Genomic DNA, 19,947 nt, shown 5'->3' with positions numbered 1-19,947 from the left:
TGGTCAATGATTGTCGTTGATACTGAAATAAAAGAAGAAACGGCTCGACACTACCTCGCAGAATGTGATAGGTATGCCAGGGATAGATTTGAAACTTTTGAAGGAGAGGACATTGACAAATCACTCCCCAAGATAAAATGGTCCAAAATCTTGGGGTTTGTAAACAGGTCCAAGAGGTTTATGCAGGACTCGTGAGCCGACCAAGTCCAGGACCTTTTAGGGATGGGGTACGGGCCTACCTAGGCTTTTAACCCCTCGGGTATATATAATATGGTGTACAGGTCCGTCTACTATAGATATAGTAATTGTCGTATTTCCTTCTGCATTTGAATGTATAGTCTGGTCATCGGTGATCATGAGATCTCCTTCGTCTAAATTTACTATAGTTGACATGTTTTAAAGTTCGGGGTTTTTCTCACAAAAATCTGCTATTAGTTCGTCGATGACATCGTCTCATGTAGTCCCGTTAACGTGTAATTCTATTGTGGATGATTATTCACGGTCAGTAATCACCACATATTTCTATTCTGGATAATGCGATGGCGTTAGTATTTAAAGATCTCTAATTATAGATGGTTTCCTAGTCGTATTCTTCTAGTTTTATTCTCATTCTCATTAATTTAGAGTTGGGTTTCTTTATAGAAAAAAGCCATTGAAGAGGTTTTTGGTCACAGTAGATTTTAAATTTACGTCTATAAAGGTACGGTCGAAAGTATTTAGTTCCTAAAACAACAGCTAAACTTTTTTTTTTACAGTGGAAAAATTTGTCTCCGAATCATTGAGTATCCTGCTAGCATAAGCTATTGGCTAGTCGGATCCATTGATATCTTGACTAAGTACAACTCCTAAGGCGACGTTGTTAGAGTTAATTGCTTTGTGAAGTCTGGATATTGTAATGAAAAATGGCAAAAAGGGGGAGGGAATTCGAAAGGTGGGGTTGAGATGGGAAGTTAGTGTCCGAGTGGATCGAAGTCACGATAGCTCAAGTGGTAAAGCAGCGGCGTTTTTAGTCGAGGGTCTTGGGTTCGAATCCCGCTCGTGACACTGACTTTTTTAATCTCAACCAATACTTTACATAAAGATTAATTAATTGAAATTGTAATGTTCTTTTGTTAGTAAGCATTTACAGGTGAGAAAACATTCTCTATAGTCAGGGTTGTGTACGTTAATGGTGGAATTCTTTTTCAAACATTTGTTAACGGTTTGCGTAAATCGTCTGTAATAGCTTAAAAGTCGTAGGAAAGAAATCCTTTGACTTCTTTCGTTGCCTTCGGAATCGGGTAATTTTTAATGGCCTTAATTTTGTCTGTACTTGGTTTAATAATCGAATCGTGTTTTGTTAAATTGTTTTGTTTCCGCAATTTCTATTACAAGCGTGTGACAATATTTTCTATCAGAGCAGCTATTTAGCAACGCATTTTTTACATCAGTCCAAGACGTATTGTGGAACTTCAGTTAATTTCGGCTGCAGGGCCCTTTATTTTTGCTAGTATGGATGATATTAAGTATTCATTTTGGAAATCGTTAGGGTCTGCTGCATTTGCGAATCTGTTTACCAAACTTTCAGTAATTGATAGGAATCTATTTAAAAGTTCTGGTTGGCCGTGAAATTCAGGGATCATGTCTATATATTCTTTTTTCAAAACAAGGATTGCTTCTGCTGTTGCCATGGTCAAGAATTATTATATCAGTATTTATATTAATTTATTGTCAATTATTATGAAGAGGCGCGGATAAATGTGTAACATAAACTAACAACACTATATTTTTAAACAAAATATAAGATAGTAGAAAAAATTATCTTAAGTTGAAAATAAAATCTTTCTTTCTTAATTTTCAAAAGTTTTAAAATACTTAATTCTACTTACAGAAGGTACGATATCATTATTTCCGATTTCAATTAATTATTATTTTTATCTAACGTCTTAGTTGAGATGAAAAATTTAGCGTCACGAACGGGATTCGAACCCACGACCTTAGATAAAAATAATAATTAATTGATAATTATTCAGAAATCGTGAGATGTGGTCTGGTGTGATGTAGGTTTCAGAAAAACATTTTCTTTATCGTGCCAACGTTTCGATCTTCATTGAGCCCTGAAGATGATCTCAATAAAGATCGAAACGTTGGCACGATAAAGAAAATGTTTTTCTGAAACCTACATCACACCAGACCGCATCTCACGATTTCTGAATAATTATCGATTAACGGTCACTAATCACCACACATAATTAATTGAAATAATTAATTCGGTCAATTATGACCGCTAAACATTCTATGGATTATTTCCGATGTTCCTTCGGTGGTGATGAATGTTGTATTCTTATACAGTCTATTGGTTCCACGTTCGATACGTTTCATCAATATTTTTCGGGATCGGTTGATTAATTGTTGGTACAAAAGATAGACGAGTGATTTGTTTCTCTTCAACCGGTCCTACCGACTGCTCCAGTTAAATAAACAACTACGCATTCCTGTTTTGGAAAACTTTATTTGAATCTACAAATATAACACAGTGTCTAACAGGGAAACACGTTTTAGAAGAATGCAAACGATTGGCGCCGCACAGAGTATGGTGCGACCTACCTGAAGATATGTCAAGAGGTCTGAGGCATGACAGCGACCATAAAGATAATCTCATTGCATATTTAAAATAAGTAAATGCATATGGGTATATACAAACAACCACACGTTATATTCCCTACTCTTACTATTTATGAATGTATTTATTAGCGCGAATGATGAAGTGTGCGTGGGTGAGGCTGTGACGGAATATTGAGTACTCACAGCCCACTGGATTAGGTTTAGGTAATTTAATATCTATAGAGAGATGTAAGGGAAGGGCTCGACGGCATCCGTTGAACCCGTCCAGTGTAAATGTATTTATTAGCGTGGTGGAATATCGAATTTTCCGCAGATTTCTCAAAAACTTAAGTTTGTTAGGTTAAGGAATAAGTGGATTATGATAGGGTGGCGAAACGCTGGGCAATAAAAATGCACGGTGTCTTGCCAATTTTAATTGTAAATACGGCATGGAAAGTTACTCAGAATGAACGCATTTATTGGCGTGAATGACGAGTTGTTGGCGAGGTGACTCTCACCTAGCGACTCCCGGTTAGTTATACGGGTACTTTGGGATTTGTACTCTGAGACCTGCCAAATATAGGTTAGATTAAAATCTTATAGTAGCATGATTGTGTATATATGTAATATGTGTTCTAGGAATATTGGGTGTGGAAGATAGGTAAATAAACATAATAATAACATATTACTAATAAACATACGGATCGTCTAGCGACCAAAGTTATATGACAGAAAANTTAGGGTCAAGAATCTACTGGTGAAGTTTGTAGCACGAGTAGCAAGTCACCCTGTATATATATTTTATTTTGGCATTACTGTCTCCGTATGAGCCATATATATTTAGGGAAATATGCTATTTAGGATTATATTGTTTTATCTTGTGCGGTTTTGGAAGTTTCATGTTGATCTACTACGTTAAATTTCGGTTAGTTTCAAGTACAATTTTGCAAAACCAAGTCCATAATATCTAAATCCACTGTGTGCATCAATTAAGCTAACCGATGTTGGTAATGGGTGCTGCTTTTTTATTAACTTTTTAAAGAGGTCATCTCTTCTTACTGAGCAGCGTGGGTATGCTAGGATGGGGTGATTAGCGTCAGCCACTGACAACATATCACACGGACATAGTTCGTTGTTTAGTAATCATCTGTAGGTGGTATGGCTGCCTGTTAAAACGTTATCGACATAATGTGGTGAAAAATCTCCTGTCTGTTTACTTTGGTGGACTAGGGTTTAGTTTGCAAGCCTGGCTGAATGTCCTTACAGTAACGTCCCTTGAGGTATTTAGACTCACTGTACTCTCTTAGCCTCTTTAGCCGAATCACTTTTCTGGTAAGAGCGTTAATATCCATGCTCGAGATTTCCTTGAATGGGATTCCAGATGTTGAACTCTCCTTTCGAAAGGTCGTAGGATGAGATGGGGAGTTGGTCTCCCAGTGGATCTAAGTCACGATAGCGCAAGTGGTAGAGCAGCGGCGTATTTAGCCGAAGGTCGTGGGTTCGAATCCCGTTCGTGACACTGACTTTTTTATCTCAACCAACACCTTACATACAGATTAATACAATTAATATTGAATTTGATTATAATTATTAATTGATAATTATATAGTGTTAATACCTATTGCAAATTGTTTCTATTCATTCTAAATTGTTTGTTTGTTTTATTGTTATTATAAATAATTCTAAATTTAGGTACAGTTATAAGCCTAATTCTTTTTTTATTGTATACACTTGTAATTTGGAAACTGTAAATACATAAATAAATTTCCGAGACATGCCTACACAGAAGTAGCACTTATTAAATCAATACCAACAAGAACATTGGAAATGATTTTTAAAAATAAATAAGATAATAAGGATAAAGGTCATTTTTATTGATTCACCTCAATATAATAAATAACTAGATAAAAGAAAACAAATGAAAATGATAAATTAGTTATGATTTTTTTTCTCTATGGGTACTTTGTTAAAATAAGAAATCGGTGAACTCTGATTTCAACGAAACAGTGATAGGTGGTGAATTTTCAACTCGGTTTTTGAGGTTCAATCAACGCACGGATCGTTGCAATGACAGCGGAACGGCTACTCGTCTTCCTCAGGCAGTGACCGCGTCGAAGAAGAAGATCAGCGGCCGCGACCCGAGTTCTTCCCTCGAGGAGAGAGGAAGAAATGCGCCCGAGGACGCATGTGCGACGTCGGATTCTCGGCCACGGGCAGACATCGTCAGTCCATCACCGGAGCCGCCCGCAAGGACTTCCCAACTAATTCTCTCTCACTCATTCCCCTTTTATGATTTATTAAAACAAACCCAAAGACAATATATCATATCATAATATCATACTGTCATAGCTTTTTAATTTCGGCTAGAGTTATATTGAATTTTTTTTTTTAAATTTACATTGAAATTTTTACCGGGAAAGAAGGAAGGCATACCGGGTGGTGAATTCCTCCCGGTGCCTGTGAAAGGACGAAGAAGTGGTAAACGTAAGTAATGACATAAGATTAGTGAGTAGATTAGATAGCAATTTGACTTAACAAAAAGATTTAAGAAAGAAATCCTGTGGACAAACATAAACTTTTCGCCCTTAGTACTTACACTGTAGTTGATTTGATTTCGACGAAAATTTCGAAAAGTTTTAGAATCGCCAAAGAAAAAGCGCAAGTACGTAACAATAAACAATGGATATATGAATTTATATAAAAAAATATGATGTGGCATTTGCTTAAAGACTTTAGCACGGTTTTGATACAGACCGTATTTCAAGAGAGACTTTTTAGGCAATGAAGAATAATAAGAACAATGCCCATACGATTATTGTAGAGATCTAGTTATATTTTACTAATATTTTTTAAAATATGTAAAATTGGTAGATTTTTATAAGCAAAATAAAGCAAAAAGTAAAACTATGAAGAAAATATCACAAGTGTTCTTCTTAAAAGAGTAGATAATTTTGAGCACATGGTCAAAAATTTCGCTAAGCTTTTTTATGACCACGATTTTTAAAATTCAAAGAAAAATTATGGCAAATAGTAAAGTAGAGAAAATACGATTTTTTAATTTTTTTTTATTAACTTATTTTTTCAAATTAGTTTCAATAACCCACATATATACAGGGTGCTTCGCTATGAGATGCAAGAAAAAATTTATTAAACTGTCAATGGATTGTAATGGATGTAAAAAAATTACAAAAACCTTTTTTTGCCATACAAACAACAGATTTTCTCCATTACCTTTTTAAAAATCTAATTTAATTTGTCTAAAACAGTTATCTGCTGAACCATTTCTGTCCAAATCACAGTCGTTTCCGCTGGCACAAACCTATCAAATTTGAACACTGGAAGATCTTCGAAGATTTTTCAAAATTCACTACACTGAGAGCAAACTGTTTCATTTAACAAGATTTTGAGTGCTTGTAAGATCGGTACGTTCTTTTTTCGAGGAGTAAGAAGGTGTCGTTAAAACTTTACAACCTTACGCACCACGACCAATATTGGCCTATTGAACAATTTATTGTTTAGGGCTCTTCGTTATGCTTAAGGCTTTTTACCAAATCCCACAGCTATGTGAAGGACCACCTTGTGCATCTTTCAGTACGAACCTTCGAATATGCCTATGGCAAAGGTTTCACTGTTTCTTCTTCCTGACACTATCTGCAGTCTTGTTTCTTCTGCTTCGCGTCAATATGTCTTCGGAGTCAGCAGTCTTACTATCATCCGAGGGCTGCTCTAGGTTTAGTAGTTCTGCCATTATTGAGATTGTCTTTTATCAAGGAGTTACCTTTGAACCGAGGATTATTTTCTTAACCTAGTTGGATTTACGTTCTTGGCAATTTGGTACGCTGTAACAGGGTCCAGGATTCATAGGTGACTTCATCGAACTTTGCTTGGCTAATTTAGATCTCCTCGTTGACACTCGTCCCTGAGAGCCCTAGTGCTCAAACTTGCAAACTTTTCCACTCTAATAGAGCATTTGTGTAGCACGTTTCCTTTTCCGTCAGAAGTTAACGATTCTCGCAGATTTTGGGCCAAATTCATTGTGAACTCAAGTCAACTCATTTCCCGATAAAAAAACATTTACATATTCAAAACCCTCGAGCCATTTTCATTCTTCAGGTCAATTTTTCAGTCATAAAAGCAAAATAAAAATCTTCCCCTAAGTTAAAAACCTTCATTTTTTTGGGGGTGGGGTGTTCGATCCATGTATAATGTATATAAAAAAATATATTTATTAATTTTCAATTATAAGGAAACTCGCTCGACAAGGGATCACCTATTTTAATGAAACATTTTTTTGTGATTGGTGATACTAGGTCGAAAAATATTACACACATGTCCGAGCGTTCTTGCTAATGGGCCAATGTTCCTAGAAAGAAGTATTTATTTTGAAATACAGTTTTCCTTTATTTTGAATATATTTCAAAATTATTATATAAAAATCATTCGATTCGTTATTTTACGTAAGATAAGACAATAATATGTAGATTCGTATTAAATGAGATTTCATATAAAANGCCTAAATAATAATAATTAAAAAAAATTATATTCCTATCAACTACCAGTTAAATCACTTATACACAAATTTTTATAACAAAGAAAATATACACTTTTTGGCTGGATCAGTTTGGGCAAACTTTTTCCATCCGATTCCGGTGTACCATTTATAAAATTCATTATTCCTCTGAATTTTATCCGAATTCAACGATATTCATTCATTAGGAAGCTGAATATTTCATGTTTCAGCCTATGTTAACAAGGATTTGTTTTTATGCCATTACGTAAGTGTGGAAAATAAGGATGAACTCAACAAAAAACACCTCAAAAGTTTTATTTTATATCTCCGGTTAATGATGTAAATGTGATTTATGCCATTACTTGTTGTTTATTGGGTGTTGTACACTCCTGGAAGTTTTCTGCAGATTGATATAGTCGTTTCAGAATTATAGTTATTTTTGTGATTTTAGAAAAAAAAGAGCGACATTTGCAAGACCGGAAATTTGATGGAAAAAACATTGTTTTTTTATTTTCCTAAAAATTTGTGTTCAAGGGTTTTCTGGGTGCAGGAAACGAATATCAACTTTGTTTCTTGCTAAAAAAATATTTAACCTTGTTTTTTTTTTTATTTCGCTAAGCCACAAATTTTGTATTAGGCTTGTAAAGTAAGTTTAAAAAGTCTTCAAAAAAAAAAAAAATTGTATTCGTTTTAAACACCCTTTAAAGTATTTAAATATGAATTTTCATTCACAAAAAAAGCATTTTTGGGGTTGATCAGCCAGTAGCCATTTTTTTCTCGCCGATGACTGTTGTTCCACTTATAAATTCACAACTCGTCTCCATTTTATCCAGATTCTACCTTCGTTAGAAAGTAAAATCTTTGTTCTTTTATTCTGCATAAATATGATGAACTGAGCAAAAACACCTCAAAGGTTTTGTTTTTCAACTCCGATTCTAATTTGACAAAATCGAAAAAGTTATGGCATTTCGTGCTCTTTATTAGTATCTAAACCCCTGTAAACCTCTAGATAGGTACAGTTGTCTCAAAGTTATCGGTATTTTTGTGATTTTTGATCAAAATCACAGGCGTTTGTAAGGCCAAAATTTTGAGGAAAAACATTACTGTTTGATTTTCCCAAAACTTTGTTTTCGTCGCACTTGTTTCTAGCTAAAAAAGTTTCAATCTAGTTTGCAAATAGATATTTTTGGGCTGGGGAGATGATTTTCAGTATTTAGCCTTCCAAATCTCTCTAACTTCAAAACGACTCCACTGATCAGCAGGCAACATTACAGGGGTTTAGAACTTTACAAACTGCACTAAGTGACATAAATTGGGTCTAGGTAAATAAATTAGAACTAGAAATAGGTATAAAATAAAACGTTTTGGGTGTTTTTGCTGCTTTCATCCTTATTTTTCTCAGTTCTAAAGACTTAAATCTAAACCCTGTTTAACGAACAGACAGATAAAAAAAACAGACTGACAGAAGATACATTAACTTTTATAAAGGTTGCAATAACATTAAATTTGGATAAAATCCAGAGGTGTTATGAATTTTTAAACATAACCCCGGATAGAAGAAGAGAATAATTGGCACAGGCTAGCGAATTCATCCTAAAAATTCTATTTTTTATTACTTTACAAATTCATGTTTAGAGCTTTTAAAGTGGGCTTAACACGGTTTTCACGTAAAAAAATCGAAGTATGTAATAACTGAAATAAACTGATGGACAAAATAAACGCACCACAATTTAATTCTAATGTGTTTAGATTTATTCATATTTTGCCTACCAAAAATAGGTTTGGTTGTAAAAATAATACATTAAAAAATGTTTATTACCTAATTCTAAATAAACAATTATTGAGAAAATAATAAAAAAAACTTTCTTGTCCCATTTAATACAGAATATTTCCACCAATCACGTCCGTTAAACGCCTTTGCATTCCTTAAAAAAGATTTCTGATAAAATTCTGAGAAATTCTTTCCCATCCACCAAGACAGCCGCTTCCAATTCTACTAAGGTGTTAGGACCTGGGTTCGCTCTCATACTCGTCGCTTAAGTTGGCCCCAAATTTGTTTGATTGGAACTTCGAGCACTCAATTCCAACCTCATTCAGGAAGGATCCGCAATATGTGTTCTATGGGGCCTTTTGCAACAAAGCACCACCCTTTATGCCCTGAAGATGACCCGAATAAAGGTCGAAACGTCGGCAAAAAAAATTGTTTTTCTAAACTACCTCATTCTTGACCGCTCCTCACGACTACAACAAATTACAAAATCATAGTGTTTAGGAGAGGGGGGTAGGTTGAGTTCTTTGGATTGCTTTTTTTCAGGGGCAATCTGATAGAGATTGTAAATGAATACAAATATTTACGAGTCATATTTACCCCGAGACTCTCTTGGACAAAGCACTTCTCTTGGAAGCGTCAGTGGCTAAATTAGCTCTAAATTTCAGGGTCAGCCATTCAAGTTCAAGTCATACTTCAACTACTACTTACTTACAAGAACGTAACTGAACTAAACTGTATTTAGAGACCAAAATGGATTTAGTTTTGGTGGATACTCTTACGCTTCAATAGTGAAAGTTCTTATGTCTTCCAATACTAGATACTCAAAGATTACAACTTTGGCGGTAATGAAGTCTAATATTTCATGGTTTGCACACTGGAAATATTTGTTTGAAAAGAACAACTTGCCCTTCCTCCTATCCTTAGACAACCTCTGTGACTCATCCACCCAGGGAGTTATGGCCCACTTAATGTGGAACTACAACGACGACGGGTAGTACAATGTGGTTGAGGCTCGGGGCCAAAGAAAGGTGTACCTCGTGTTCTCATCCACGTCCCTTTCTCAATCCAGGTTCCTTCATTCTTCCCTGCGACCTCTCCCAACCCTTGTTTACCCGGGGTGTCCGGGCGCAAAATAATGGTGTAGCCCTGAGGGCGTGGCAACTTCTCTAAAGCACAAGCTGTACTCGTGTCGGCCTCGGGTCGGCTTAGGGCGGCGGGTGCTTTATCAGAGGCACACGTGGGTTAGGGAACCAGATCCTGCCTGCATAGACGGCGGCGGGTGCATAACCGTCGGTACTACGGGGTAACAGAAATGTTCCAAGGTTCAGCCCTTGTTACACTGGGAATGGACTCGTAGTTGGCCATGGCGAGACCCCTGGAGAAGAGGCTGTCTTCTATCTGTGACCTTCGCACGAAACATGTGTATGACCATCGTTATTCACCCGGCCTCACGGGACACGAAGGATCGGACTATCGAAGCGTATAGCGTTGAGGACACTGAGACTACGCTGACGGAGTCCCGCGAATGCGTGAGTAGTGGCGAATGGAAATGGGTAGTGAATCGGTTGCGCCTATTCGAGTGCGCTGTGCACGCAGGTGTACGTAATGTGCTCGATTGGCAGCTTTTACCGTAGGCAGACTCCTCTAGGGGCTGGTTTGCAATTCCACTTTAAACGAAACCTCGGCCGGAGCGGATCCGGAAGTTTCTACGCTGGGGGAGCCTCAATACTCTTCGAGATAGAGTGGCCTTCTCTATCTAGGGAGTGCGGGGAGACCAGGCTGATGTATTTCGGCCTAGGTAGCCCTTTGCGCGGGGCATACGGTTCGATGCTTAATGCGGACCCGACCACTCGGAATGGGCAAGCGGGGAGCGAGGTTGTCTTGGCCCCTCGAGGCTGAGCTGCCTCTACACCAATGCTGCAGCAGTAACACACTTCTGTCGTATGCGGAGGTGCGTCAGCTCTCATCTTGAGAGTCAAAACGTCCGATAAGGTCGGAAGGTGCGGACGTTAAACATCCTCATTGTCCTTTTTAGGACGACCGAGTATACGGGAAAGCAACTTCTGTGACTGGCACAATTATTTTTCAGTTCTTGTAAGTCAAATTAAAAATCAACATCAGGAAGAATGTCGGTCAAGTGTCCAAGCATCTATGTATCTCTTCCTTTACAAAAAAGAACAAATTTCTCCTGCATTTTTCGACCTACATGAAGGCCATTTTGACGGTCTTTGTCTTAATGAGTTGCGATGGCTATTTAAGCTAAGAACTGAGGTTTTACACTTAAACTCGGCTGTTTGGATTAGAGGGATTTGGGAATCTGTTCTTTGTGAAATTAGCGTTCCATTGAAACTGTATTCCACTTCTTGGCGGATTCTCATCTCTGGGTGAGATTCGTCACTCTCACCAGGGTTGACCTGTTACGGTTTTTGAGTGACTCAAATTCGCGGCCCTTAATTCGTTATGCTAGGCACGCATGGAATTACAGATATGAGTTAATTAAGGACTTTAATTTTTGATTTGTATTGTACAACCTGTTTTTCTTTTTATTCCTTTGTCATTTTACCGGTTGTTATTTTTGTTTTCTTTCCATTTATTTTTCGGCCAATTATTATTCTCTTACTTTATTAACGTTTTTTTCGTTTCTGATTGTTTAACCAACGACCACTGGCAGACCGATATAGAATCCATGTCCATAAATGCTTTGAAAGCACATTGGTTATTTTTTTTTTAAAGTTCAATGTAGCAATACTAATATTATTATTTCTTTCAATTACTTGATATTTTTATGTAAGGTTTTGGTTGAAATGAAAAGCTAGTGTCACGAGCGGGATTCGAACCCACGACCTTCGGCTAAATACCACCAACTCCCCATCTCGACCTGCAACATTTCGAATTTTCCCTCCTTTTTGCTATTTTTCAAATGTCGTGTAATCATGTTGTCCGAGTGGATCGAAGTCACGATAGCTCAAGTGGTAGAGCAGCATTTAGCCGAAGGTCGTGGGGTCGAATCCCGCTCTTGGCACTAGCTTTTTCATTTCGACCAAAACCTTACATAAAAAGATTAATTAATTGAAAGAAGTAATTTGGTCAATTGACCACTAAATATAATGGATTATTATTATTTTCTGTGGCACGAAGAGGTCCAGGAGCCGGATGCTGGGCCTAACCAGTACAAACGTAATTAAAGGAAGTCAACAAAGCACTGTTTATTTTGACTACGATAACTCCTAATTACCTGTAACTAACGTAAAACGATAATTAATTTAATTTTAAACTAAATAAATTGAGTGGTGCGTTAAATTTGATCATCTTTGTATATGTGTAAGGACCGGGTAAAAGAAATAAGTGAATAAGTTCAAACAAAATCAGTATACTCGGGGATTTGGCGGCCGGTATTCGTGCGGGGGGGCGTTTCTCCCGTTTCCCGCGAAAGAGTATTTTTTATTATTATTATTTCTGTGTTTCTTTTCCCTTTCTCCCGAGACCAACTACCCCTCGTACCACCCCTATCAACATTCCCGTACCTTGCCGTAGGCGTGTTACATTGCACAACACAGGCTGAAACTCATATTTCAAAATTTTAGTGGAAATATTTTTTCTCAGCTACTACGGAACATTGGCAAGCACACTCTGACACGTGTCTAATATTTTTTCACATAGTATCACAAAAAAAAAGTTTCATTCAAATCTGAGATCCCACGTCCGTAAAATAGCAGCCACATTAGGACACAAGCTGTCCGAAGATGGTTGACATGCAAAACCTAACTAAACACTTTTGAAACGCAAAACAGAGTTCAAACGGAGAAACTTCACCGAGTCCCAGGGTACAAAGGAGAGGGAACTGCCCTTCCAACACTGCACCTTTTTGCTGATCACTAACAGAGGAATATTTATAACTCAACACAAGAAAACGCCTCCATGAAGAATTTGGGAAGAAATTAACATTAGAGTGAAGCAGGATTAAACTTGGAATTAATAGGTTTCTTGATGGAACACTGAAGGAGATTACAATACGTAAGTACCCACATGAAGGTCACATAGAGTCCTCCGTGGCTTTTTCAAAAACTACTCAACGTAGAAAACTTTTTTAAACAATTTATTTTACCATAAGCGCTATTTTCAAAAACAGCCATAATTACAGTTTAAGTCAAATTAATAAAATTTAAAAAGAATTTAAAGTTTTGTTTTTCAAACGGTAACTTACATTTTCATTTGCGGATTTTTCAAGTCAATAAGATTTTATAAAAAAAGGAAAAAAATTCGAAAATCGGGTGATAAACATGGTAGATATACAGGGTGTCAACGTATCATTTAGTGCACCCCCTAGGATTTTTAAAAACTACTCAACCTAAAAAAAAATTAACAGTTTTTTAATCATAAACAAACTACAATAATTCCAGTTTTTTTATAATTTTTTAAAAGTTATGAAGTAAAACTATTTATTTTCAAATGGTAATATATTTTTATTTTTGAATTTATCAAGCCAATTAGATTTTATGAAAAATGACGAAAAAAATTCGTAAATCAGCTCATAACATGGTATTGGGTTGTCCGGAAAATAATGCAGGATTTTAAGTTTTCATTAAAAAAAATCTATATAAAATATTCTGTTTACGTTTACAGGATTACTCATNTTATTTTGATTAAAGAACATTGCTTTAAAGTAACTAGTTTCTTTTTTTTTGTTTAATACCAAAATCCTGCATTATTTTCCGGACAACCCAATAGATATATAGGGTGTCAACATATCAGTTAGTGTACCCCTAAGATTTTCCAAAAATTACTCAACCTAAAAAATTTTTTTTTTCTTTTTAATCATAAGCTCTTCTTTTACAAATTACAGTAATTAGAGTTTTTTCTAATTTTTTAAATTTAAATTTAAATTTTTTTAATTTTTAAATTTAAATTTAGCAAATACAACTATTTATCCACTAGTTTTCGTGGTCCGCTTGACCAATTAAAACTATTTTCAAATGGTAATATATTTTAATTTTTGAATTTATCAAGCTAATTAGATTTTAAGAAAAAAAAATATTCGAAAATCGGCTTATCAAAATGTTACACATACTGGGTGATAGATATTCAAATGGTTTTCGCCATTTTTCATAAAATCTAATTGACCTTTTTTGTATATATTTATTTATTTCGTCGAAGTTCAAACGGGTTAAAAGTCCCAAAACTGAACATTCAAGAGTACAAAAGTCATACATAAAAATCCAGATTTTAAAAACTTAAAATTAGACAAAAAGAATTTAAAACAACTAGATAATAACTGCAATAGATAACAATAAAACTTCCGGCCAAGGAAAAAAAACAAAACACAAAAAAAACTTGATGAATGCCGCAAATGAAAATGTAGGCTACCATTTGAGAAAAAAAATTTTATTTTTTAACTTTGTGAAGAAATTGGAAATAGACTGAAATTGCTACAGTGTTTGATATAACAGATTATAAAAAAAAGTAAAACAAAAACATTGACGTTGAACTAGAAAAAATATCGTTAATGTGACATAACTTTATCATTTTTTTTAACAACCCGTCCTATTGGAGATAAAAGACATCACATTGTTCTCATCAACGTTATTCCAAGCTATGTTTAAGCATTCTTTAATATTTTTGATAATTATTTTCCTGGCGGAGAAGATTTCCCTTTCCTCCACTGCGATAGGTCTATGATTATGATCTATACTGGGGAAGAACCTTCAGTTTAGGTCTGTTTGAGGAAGTTGGTTGGCCTGAAGAAGATAAACGTCGCGTATAGGGAGCCCTTTCGTACGTTGAAATGATATTCTTACTTTGCACTAATGTATTTATTAGCGTGAACGATGGAGTATGTTTGTGAGGATGTTTATCGAGTACCCACAGATACACCAAAGCAGTCCAGGATATTTAGTTTTATATATTATATTTGTAGTGTAATAGGGGATAGGCACTGGCGTAATATCAAAAGCCCTAGTGACTGACTACCCGATTGAATTTATTTCTTTGCGCGAGGAGCTGTGTGTATAGACATATGTGGAATATCCAGTCTCCACAAATCTGTCGGAACAATTAGGTTAACTAGGATAGTTAATACGTTATTTTTACTCTGTGTGAATGTATTTATCGGTGTGAATGAAGGGAGGTGAAAAATGTATTGCCGGTCTCACACCGTAGGTTTAGACTGCACACAATTTTAATATTGGTTGGGTCCCACCAGTATGTCGAAAACTCTTGAATCCCACCAAAAGTAGATTAGGTCTTAATAGTAGGAATGTATATTTTAATTGACTTAGGACATTTTAATCACGCATGGAAGGGTTAATACAAAATGTGAGGAGCCGGCAATTGCTCTTGCTGCTAACCTGCCGAGGCGTACCGCAAGGGTATATCTTAGGAACCATCCTATAAGTGAGTGTCTCTCGCATACTTACTATAACAACCTTTGTGGATAAAACCGCAATCTCCCCACACTCTGACCCGATCCTAGCAGCAGAAGCAAAGCAATTTAAAGGGGACGGCGGTAACCGACGCCTCTGGCTTTTTTCCCCGAAGCATAAGAAAAGAGGTGGCTGGATGAAGGTTGATACGGCGCTCATCAACGGAACCTCCGGGACAATACCGGATTTCAGTGGCCCTAAATTTGGTCCCGACCCCCTCCAAAAATGCGTTTCATCGATGAAAGAACCTCTGCACACCGGGCGCTGAATTCACACACGTGTTGTTGCGTGGTCCTGAAAATGGAAGCAGGTAGGCAAGGAAGGAGTACAATAAACTGTATAAAGCTGCAGTGCTCAGGGAACCCCTCCAGTTCCTGGTATCCACAATTAAAAAATAAATAAAAACTAAACTTCATTCAATCGGTGCATGAAGTTAAATGAACCTGACATGAAATGACGAACCTTACCACCGTCCACTTAAACAATAATGTAATCCCACCATCTTCCCAAAACCTTGGGTAAATGATAGTTCTACTCAGAATTCTGTGAATAGAACCATAACAAAGAGTAAACCTACATAACAACAGACTTCAAATTCGCACAATAAACTAAAAAGATAAGAACTTTTAAGACCTAAATAAGCAGCATATGTACAAAACAAACAATTCAAAAACCATAATTAGACCGATTTGGGTTGAACATCCAAAGAATCCAATTCGCTCCCTTCCGCGTCCCTTCTAAACCATCCACACAGACCTAGCCAATTCTTGTTTCTCCACGCTCTTTCTTTAACGTCCCATCCTGACAATCCTAAGAAGACTTCATGACCTTCTAACATACCCCTTCTAAATACTGAGAGTTTCAGCAAAGGCCGGCTCCTCTCCCACATCTCCTTGGTCTGACAGGCTCCTTCCAGACGTTTATTTCTCTTGTTGAACACATTGCCAATTGTCTAGAAAATATACAACAGCAAAATTACATTTGAGTCCTGTTGATTTGAACGTGAAAACGGATCAACGGTCGACTGTATTGCACGTTCTACTTGATCACTACAGGATTTCGACGACAGAAGGGAATTAATTAGAAACCTTTCTTGTAATTGGCTTCCTCTAAATGCAATTAATCTAGATTAACTCCTTGATAACGTGCGTTCAATTGCTCCCTATTTGACAAGCAAATTTCAATTACTCGCGGACACTTTGAAACCGTTCGAACACCATCGATGAGTTCTTCAAGCAAAGTTTCATTCAGTATTGGCTGACACAAGAAAAGTCCAAACATATTCTTTACAATTACTCGATACAGTTCTATATTGAATAATATGCAGTTTTCCCTTAATGATTTAACGTTAAGTTACTTTCAGCCGCCGTAACATCGCTCAAAATCTCTTGAAGGATTCTTTGTAAGCCAAGGGGTGTAGATTTACTGTAAAGCATCGATTCGTGGAAGCCCTTTGAAAGGCTTCTAAAGTAGAGAGTTGGGAAGTTTGTTCTTTGTATGGCTCCTCATCTTAATCGATCCATAAAAATGCAAAGGAAAAACAAATGTACCGATTTCATTGAAATAGAATCGTTAGGTAGTGATATGGTTTTCTAAGGTGCAAGGAATTTTTTAAATTCTTTGCGGTCGATATCAAGCATGACAATTCATATTCATTGAAGTTGAAAGATCTCTTGTAAAATGTATTTTTTTCTGTGTCTGACGTTTTTCCCACTTTTCTTCCACTATGACGTAAAGAACTACTGTGGAAATGGAACCTTTCTTTATTTCAAAACCTGAAAAGTGCCATTACCAGGTAGTTTAGCACTTTCCAGGGTTCTGGATCTTATTCTTTCTCTTATTTCGTTGGGCGTGGTCTTTCCGAAATGGCTGTACTCTTTCCGGGCTTACAGTTTGTTGCAGTATGTCCTATGTACCGCTGTCTCTTCTGTTACATGAGAGTCTGCAAGTTATCAGGTTTCCCATTTTTTGAGGTACTAATGAAATGAGCTATGGCCAGTCAGTGTGAAGACAGCCTGAGGCGTACTAAAGTTGGCGACCAATGACAATGAACCACCTTAACCTGCTTAGCCTAGACTCATTGACGAGATCTCATCTTCGAGATCCAGCTCAGTCAACTTGGTTCACAGCTACCGAGGCTCTTAAATCCGTCTTTCTATTTTGGCTCTCACGATAGTGCACGGTAATGCACGTTGCCAAGTATAAAAGCCTATTATTTTTCTCAATTCCTGCTTGCTGAGAAAGAGTTTTCTGTTTTTCTGGTTGAGATATTAAAGAACCTCCTTTGTGGCCGACTTGCGCTTCTGATCCGAGAGGTGTGAGGTCCGATCACCCTTTTGCAAATTTGTCAGCCTGTTTCATCTTCAATCGTGTCTCACTCACATCCAGAGAGAACTGATTTCGTTTTCCCAGTTTGAGATAACACTTGGCATTCCCAAACCACTTTGAATGGAAGGTGGGTCTTCAGAGTCTAAGGTCTTCAGTGCTGATCTAAACTCGGCAATTAATGGTGTGGGGCCTAGAGGTTTTGCTAGGTCTAAAATATGGGCATTTCACTCTGCCCTTACTCCATGTTTTATTTTAGTTCCATCGGTACAACATAGTAAGTTTTAGTTTCTAGTTTCAGGGTTTTTATTCTTTCAACAATTTTTTTTTATTTGGAAGGATCTCTCAAAATTCTAATTTGGTGATGGCTTTGGGTCAAGGTTTATGTCATTTTGTCATAATAGTTTTAATTAACCCTTTTTTTTATTTAAAACTGACCTTTTATGTCTTCAAATTAACTTTTAAATTTCAAATTAATTTTTTAAAACTACAATTAACTCTTTTTAATTTCAATTAGAAGTAAAGAAAGGGTTAATTTGACGGGGAAATGCTATATAAAGATGGCATCGCCAATGCCATTTCCGTTGCTGAAATTGGGCAAGTATACATTGTCTGCTGTAATGTTAAGATATTTTTGATTTATATCCCATGTTTTGTTATAAATTTTTTGCGTCGATGGCAGCAATGGATTAAGCATTGATACGGCTCTCATCACTAAAAGGTACAGATTTCGGGTTCGAATCCAGCGGCCCTGCATTGGAACCCAATATATTTACAAATGTGCTTTTTTGTTTAAAACACCTGCACCCCGAAGGTTGATATGACATCTGCCGTTGTAAACCATCGTAAAAATATATATATATATTTGGCCCACACTTGTTATAGCTTTATCTTTTTTATTGTTTTGTCTACACGTTTCTTCCAGGTAAGCTTGGCTAGTGTTTTTCTTGATATTTCCTTTCCCTGGAGAAAGTTATATTATAAAGAGGACACTTTTAGGTTCTCTGTGGTATCGTGACTCAAATTTAATCCATTGAATAAATTTTTTATTTAAGGCAGGTTTATTGGGGCGTTTTTTCGCCAGTCAAATTCAACACGAGTCGTGAAAATCCTTTCCCATCCGCGGGATTGTACGACTCGAATGATAAGTCTTCATTTTACAAAAGAGTTGTTACACAACAAACCGGGGGGCGTTAAACAGGTCGGTGGAGCTCGTGGCAAATAAATGGTGGAAGCAGATAAGATATCCTACTTAGGTTTAATTCATCTTCTTTTGGGAGACACAAACAATACCTTTGCGACCCTTTCTCGAGCCCTCACTCCGGAGTAGTGATCAATTCGTCTTCTGCCTTCAACTTTTACTTTTTTCCCCACATAAAGTGTCTGAGGCAAAGCCCTGTTTTGATGTACGACCTCTGACGCTTTTGTCGCGCCGGCTCCGGAATCCGATTATATAACGTTCATTAACGCCCTAATTCGACAATATTCAGTCCTGTACTTCTGCATCAATTAATTTAATTTTTTTTAAAACTCGCATAACGATGCTCAAACAAATGCTTGACTAATTGTGTTTTGTGGTAAAACTCGAGTGAGACTTAACAGGAAGTCCGTCAATGTTTGTATTAGTTCTGAACTTTAAAACAGAGCAATTCTAATTCATGACACGAAAGCGTTTTTAATCATTTTGATCAATTGTTATTTGATGGATGTTCATAAAGTTGGAACTAGAAGTCGTGGAGTATCTGTCTAACCAGACTTACCTGGTCTGGTAACTTACCTCAAACTCGTGAAGTTATAGATTTTCCCCGTCAAATTAATCCTTTTTAAATGTTAAATTAATCTTGTTGACATTAAATTAACCCAATAGGTGAAAAAGATATTTCTATTCCTAAACTGTTTTTATCTTCAATTTTAAACATTGACATAAATAATATCCAACAATTGCAATTAAAAATTAATCCGTAATTTAAAACTATTTTTAAATATTTTTTACAATGCAAAGATACAGTCAAACCTTGGGTCCCTGAAATTCTCAGAAAGAAAGAAAGAATTGTACTTACACGATTAAGGATAGGCCATACCCGCCTAACACATGGACATCTCCTCATCGGCAAGAGACCGAGAAAATGCCCCATGTGCGGCGCAATTGTAACAGTAAGGCATATTTTAGAAGAATGCGAACAACTAGCGCCGCACAGAGCACGGTGTGGCCTTCCTAATGACATAACAAAAGTACTTAAGCACAACAGTGATTATAAACGGAAGGTCATTGATTACCTAAAATTAATCAATGTATATAGCTATATATAACCCACCACACGTGGTATATCCCTCCTATT

The 19,947-nt window shown here is 36.5% G+C and overlaps 1 protein-coding gene across 5 annotated transcripts in view; it reads left to right on the top strand.

Moving 5' to 3' along the window:
- Positions 1–4,836: 4,836 nt before the first annotated feature.
- Positions 4,837–19,947, top strand: part of LOC106668912 — a gene marked incomplete in the record, with an annotated part of 294,536 nt that continues 279,425 nt past the window's right edge. For all 5 annotated transcript variants that reach the window (XM_014398097.2, XM_014398098.2, XM_014398095.2 and 2 more), the window contains 1 exon segment: positions 4,837–5,067.

The sequence above is a fragment of the Cimex lectularius genome, unplaced genomic scaffold (genome assembly GCF_000648675.2).
Source record: "Cimex lectularius strain Harlan isolate CLEC.00 unplaced genomic scaffold, Clec_2.1 scaffold66, whole genome shotgun sequence".
In the NCBI taxonomy this organism is placed as follows: domain Eukaryota; kingdom Metazoa; phylum Arthropoda; class Insecta; order Hemiptera; family Cimicidae; genus Cimex; species Cimex lectularius.
Note: the sequence above shows the minus strand (reverse complement) of the source record. Positions and strands in the feature narration are given on the sequence as shown.